Source organism: Tamandua tetradactyla, chromosome 10 (assembly GCF_023851605.1).
Source record: "Tamandua tetradactyla isolate mTamTet1 chromosome 10, mTamTet1.pri, whole genome shotgun sequence".
NCBI lineage: Eukaryota > Metazoa > Chordata > Mammalia > Pilosa > Myrmecophagidae > Tamandua > Tamandua tetradactyla.
Genome location: NC_135336.1, coordinates 43,788,591 through 43,794,590, shown reverse-complemented (window position 1 = coordinate 43,794,590; position 6,000 = coordinate 43,788,591). Strand labels below are relative to the sequence as shown.

The 6,000-nt window shown below is 38.9% G+C and overlaps 1 pseudogene; it reads left to right on the top strand.

Moving 5' to 3' along the window:
* The first annotated feature begins 1,492 nt into the window (after positions 1-1,492).
* Positions 1,493-6,000, top strand: part of LOC143647641 (L-threonine 3-dehydrogenase, mitochondrial pseudogene) — a 50,347-nt pseudogene continuing 45,839 nt past the window's right edge.

The window sequence follows — 6,000 nt, the reverse complement described above, 5'->3', positions numbered from 1 at the left end:
CTGATTTGTGTGTATTTGGGGATGGGCCTATTTGGATTTATTCTATTTTGAGTTCATTGGGCTCCTTTGATTTGCATAATTTTTATAAGGATTTGAAGATTTCTCCATTATCTCCTCGACTAGTCTTCCTAGCCCTTTACTCTTCTCCTCTCATTCTGGAACACCAATGATTCCTATATTTGTGCACTTTATTTTGCCTATTATTTCCCAGAGATCAAAGTAAATTTTTTTCATCTTTTTTTGCAATTTGTGCTTTTGCACATTCAAAACCAGTTGCCCTGTCCGGTAGTTTGCATATTCTTTCTTCTGCCTCTTCAAATCTGCTTTTGTGTGTCATTAGTGCATTTTCTATTTGGTCTAAGCATTTTTAATCTTTGCAATATCTGGCTGTTTTCTATTTATTCTTTCAAATTGCTCTTTATGCTCTTCTAGTGTCTTCTTGATCTACTTTATGTCATTAGACATCCAACTGATTTTATTTAGTGGATTTATATGAACCTCTTTGATTAGTTGTTCCAAATTCTGTGCTCCCTTGGGCATTTTAACTTGGTCATTAGCCTTGGGTATATATGTCTGCAACTTGATATGCTTAGTAATTTTCAGTTGCCTTTGAGGCATGTAAATGTCTTGATAGGGTTATTTTGGGATTTCATTTCCTTCAGTTGTCTAAAGCTTTGTATTTACAAGATGGATATGGAGAAAGTTGCAGGGTACAACAGTGTGGTGTTAGGTTGTAGTGCAAGAATAAGTACAGGTAGGGGATGCTACACTGGTGTCTATGAACCTGGGATAGGAGGTGTGGAGTTTTGATGGCATGCAGCTAGGCAGGCCTTAGAGCACAGGAGCATGGTACAGCATGGAAGTCATAGATGTAGGGTGCGGCAAGAGTGAAGGAGGTATGCTGAGCAGATAGCTAGGATGTGGGGGGCACATGAAATGTAAGGGTCATGGGTATCAGGGTGTGGGATAGGTGGCATAATGGTCAGGGCACAGGGAAGGTAGGGTGAGGTGTGTCCTTGTGTACTGGGACATATTCAGGGGGCTCAGGATGCAGATATGCAAGTACACACTTGAGGTGGAGCAAAGGTTATGGGGGTTGTAGGATGTGGGTCAGGAGGGGTGATATTGGGTGGGCAAGGCCCTGGTGTGGATGTGCAAGTGTGGGAGGATTGAGGCAAGGATGCACACGTGTGCAAAAGGGCAGCTTCATAACAGAGATGTGCATGTAAGCACCTGCAAGTTGTGGGAGCCGCGTACTTGTGCTGAGGGGCAAGGTTGTGCACATGTGTGGGACAGGGGGTTGGGTTAGAAGTTCAATGAATGGATGCATGTGTGCCCAGTGAGGAGAGTGTGGCTGTGTGAGTGTGAGAGTCTGTGGGGTGGGACCCTGGTCTGTGTGTGTGCACAGAGCTCAGGGGCAGCACGACAGGGTTGTGCTGGTGTGGGCTGGGAGTGGGTGTGAACCAGATATGAAGGTTAGTCCTTGCTCAGAATGGAGTATGTGGCAAGGTTGCACATGTGTGCCTATCTAGGAGGGCCTTACACTGATGTACATGTGCAAAGAGCTCAGGAGAAGCAGATTGGTGTTGTGCTAGTGTGGGCTAGGAACAAGTGTGGCTCAGATATGAAGGTAAGTGCCTATAGAGGGAAGAAAGAGGCAGATGAGGGTCAAGGGACTGAGCACCAGTGAGGATCTATGGAGGGGTGGGATAAGGCAAGACTCTGGGAGCTGGGACAGGAAAGATGGGTTGGACTGGGGCAGATGTGCATGGCCCGTGCAGGGCAAAGATGCATGGAATGGTGGGGGTGGGTTGGAGCAAGGTTACTTGGAACAGAGCTAGAGAGGCAAGTGATGGGGTTCAGGTGTGTTAGGTGTGGGGGAAGTCTCAGGTCATGGGGTGGGGGCCTCATGTATGAGGGAAGTGCACACAAGGAACATGCTTGACTTATTTCCTAGTCACTGCCTCTGTCTGTGCACTCTTGAGGGCTCTGGGCTTCCATTTTGAAAGGGGTGCATTAGGTGTTTGCACCAGCTGGATGGTGTCAGGTTCCCTGCAACACAATTCTTCAACATTTCCAATCAGTGCTTCCCTATGTGATGTAGAAGACCCTCCCAAGTTGCTTACAACCTGGAATTGCCATCCCATTTTCCTTCCCATACCTTCTCTAGCTGTTCTATAGACCTATCCCATTCTGCTATCTTCCCAGAACTCCAGATTGTTTATTTTGTACATTTTGTACATTACCCATGATGCCCAATGGATGGAGGTGGTCAAGGGATACAATGATTGAGAAGCAGAAAGGCAAGTGATAGTATATATATATGGAATGTTGTGGCTACAGAAGTGAGCCATGCCATAAGGTGAATGAAACTTGAGAACATTTTATTTTACAAAGTAACATAATGATTAGCCAAAAACAAAAGTACTAATATTGTATCATCTCTTTTAGAGAATACCTGCAATAAATTTAGGACTACATTTAACCTGTCATAATATTCACATTTATTTCTGAGCTTTAAGTGCTATTTCTAGATTCTGAGATGCTGTGGTATATGTGTATAAGCTGATATTTCCCCAGAACATTGAGTACCTGTGTGACACCTAAGACTCAGATTTGGATTTCTGGGTCTCTCAAATTAAGCATTCCTACATACAGCACATGTTAAAGAAGCTAAGAAAGGGATCAGGCTTCACTTAGAGATAAGAATGAAACTGATCTTGCTGGGACCAAAGTAAATCAAAATACAGGGTAAAGGATGACAGTGTCTGTATTTTAGAACTTCACCTACTGGGTGAGACTAAAGTAAGAGAACTTTTTTTTTTCTAAATCTAAATTTTTTGTAGCATACAATTCACCTCAACCTGTCTGGATAGCTTATTAAACAACTCAGATTCTCAGATTCATGGAGCCCAGATTGGAAATGAATGCTTATAATTCTGTATAGCTTAATGTAATACCCAGAAACATCCCAGAGTATGTAGGGCAGGTAATTACAAAGTATTGTCAAAGTCCTTTGAGGGACTGAAGAAAAAATATGGAACCGTTAAATGTTTCCACCTGAGAAACCCCTGATATTCTCTCAAACACTAGGGACTCCCAATGGGCCAAGCCCTTGATCTTGAGACTTACTCTTATGAAACTTGTATCTAACAGAGAAGGTAAGATTTCCTATAATTTTGTCTAAGAATAACTTCCAGAGAACCTCCTTTGTTGCTCAGTTGTGGCCTCTCTGTAAGCCCAATTCTGCAAGTAAAATAATCTCCCTTTGCACTATGTGGAACATGATGTCCCAGGGATGAGCCTGGCCCTGGCACCATGGAATTGACAATGCCTTCCTGACCAAAAAGGGAAAAAGAAATGTAACAAAGTAAGGTATCATTGGTTAAGAGATTTCAAATAGAGTTGAAAGGCCATTCTATAGATTACTCTTCAACTAGATATTGCAAGTTTCAGCTAGATACTGCAAGTTTCAGCCAGATGCTATTAATTGCCATGGTTTGCCAAATTGCAACCAACATCATTTCTGTTAACCCTAAAGAACACTGAGGGCACTATCTGAGATCCTACAAAAGTTTCTTGTGCTAAATTTGCTTTTCAGAAACTTAAAACCTTCAGATGGTTCCTAGGCTACATGTCTTGAACTCCAGAGGTGTCAGTCTCTCCAAGAATATCAACCAATTCCACCCCCCTATTCCATATTGTTGACAATTCTTTTCAACATGATATGAAAGCTAGAATGGGCATAGTGCATATATCCCTAAAGATTGGGAGAAGGATCAAAGTAGAATGAGGAGTTATAACAGAGAAGCTATGGTTTAACAGATGAATATGACTACTGAATCTTTACATTGATATTTATCTTTTGTCCCCAGTATCTTGGAGCAGATAGAAGGAAAACTTGAAATTGTGGAAATGTAATCCATACCACACTTTGAAATCTGTTCCATAATTACTTGTTAAAGTGTACTATGACATTTCTTGATTTTTGTGTATATGTTATATTTCACAACAAAAACTGCTATAAAAACATTGCATGTGTGTATGACATTTTGTTTATCACATCATCAGTGAGTAGACCCTTGGGTTGTCTTTGCCCTTTGATTATTTTGAATATTGGAATGAAAATATCTGCTTGAGTTTCTGCTTTCTATTATATTGGGTATATACCAAGAAGTGGGATTGTCAGATTACATGCTAATTCTATATTTAACTTTCTGAAGAATTGCCAAAGTGTTTTTCACAATGGTTATGCAATGTTGCATTCCATCCAGCAATGAATGAGTGTTATTGCTCATGCTTTTCAACATTTGTTTTCCTTTTCTATGAAAATAGTAGCCATTCTAATGAGTGTGAAATAGTGTTGCATTGGGGTTTTGATTTGAAATTCCATGATGGCTAATGACAGTGAGTATCTTTTCAAGTGTTTAATGGCCATTTACTTGTCTTCTCTGGAGAAATGTCTATTAAAATATTTTCCTATTTTTTAATTTAGGTTGGTTGTATTTCTTGTGGTTGTTTTAGGAGTTCTTTATGTACTCTGGATGTTAAATACTCATCAGATATATTGTTTCCAAATAGTTCTCCCATTCTTTATATTATCTTTTTACTTGCTTGAGAAAGTCTTCATATGCACAAAATATTTGAATTTTGATGAAGTCCTATTTATTATTTTTCTTTTTCTGCTTGTACTTTTGGTGTCAAAATAAAAAAAAAATGTTACCTAACACAAGGTCCTGAAGATGTTTCCCTGTTTTGTTCAGGAATTTAACACTTTTGGCTCTTAAATTTAGGTCTTTGGTCCACGTTGAGTTTTTGTTTTTTGTTTTTTGGGTTTTTTTTTTGGCCTATGTGTGTGTGAATGGTGTAAGTGGTGTAAGGTAAGCGTCCACCTTCATTTTTTCTGTATATGGATATCCACTTTCCCAATATCATTTCTTGAAAAGACTATTCTTTCCCCACTGAGTGGAATTTGTCACCTCTGGCAAAAATCAGTTTACCATACATGAGAGGGTTTTTTCCAAACTCTCAATTTGATTCCATTGATTTATATATTGGTCCTTGTGCCAGTACTACACTGTTTTGATTACTGTAGCTTTGTTATAATTTCTAAAATCAGAAATAGCAAATCTCCAAGACTCTTCTCTTTTTAAAGGTGGCTCGAGCTATTCAGGGACTCTTCCCTTCTGCATAAATTGGATGATTGGTTTTTCCATATCTGTGAAAGTCTGTTGGAATTTTAGATTGTGTTGAATCTGTAAATCACATTGGGTCGACTTGACATCTTCCCAATACTCAGTCTTTCAATTCATGAACATGCAATATCCTTTCATTTATTTAGATCTTCTTTAATGTCTTAAAGCAAAGTTTTACAGTGCCCTGTATACAGTTCCTTTACATCCTTGGTTAAGTTTATTCTCATATATTTGATTATTTTACTTGCTATTGCAAACTAATTTTTTCTTTATTTTCTCTTTGAATTATTTATTATTTGTGTATAGAAAGACCACTATTTTTGTATGTTGATATTTTATACCCTGACACTTTGATAAATTTATTAGCTGTAGTAGCTTCATTATTGATATTTTAGAATTTTCTAGGTATAGGATCATGACATCTGCGAACAAGGAAAGCTTTATTTTTCCCTTAACAATTTGGATGCCTGTTTTTCTTTTTCTTGTCTAAGACCCCTGACTAGAACTTCCAGTAATGGTGAATAACAATGGTAACAATGGTGCTCCTGATTTGAGTGGGAAAGACTTTAAACTTTCAGTATTGATTGTAATAGCTGTGGGCCTTTCATGTATGCCCATGTTAAGTACATTCCCTAAAGATGTTAAGGATGTTTCTTTCCATTCCTAGTTTTCTGAGCATTTTTATTAAGAAAGGGAGCTAGATTTTGTCAAATGCCTTTTCTGTGTCAGTTGAGATGATCATGCCATTTTTTCCAACTTCATTCTATTAATTGAACCAGCCCTGCACGCTGGGATAAATCCTCTT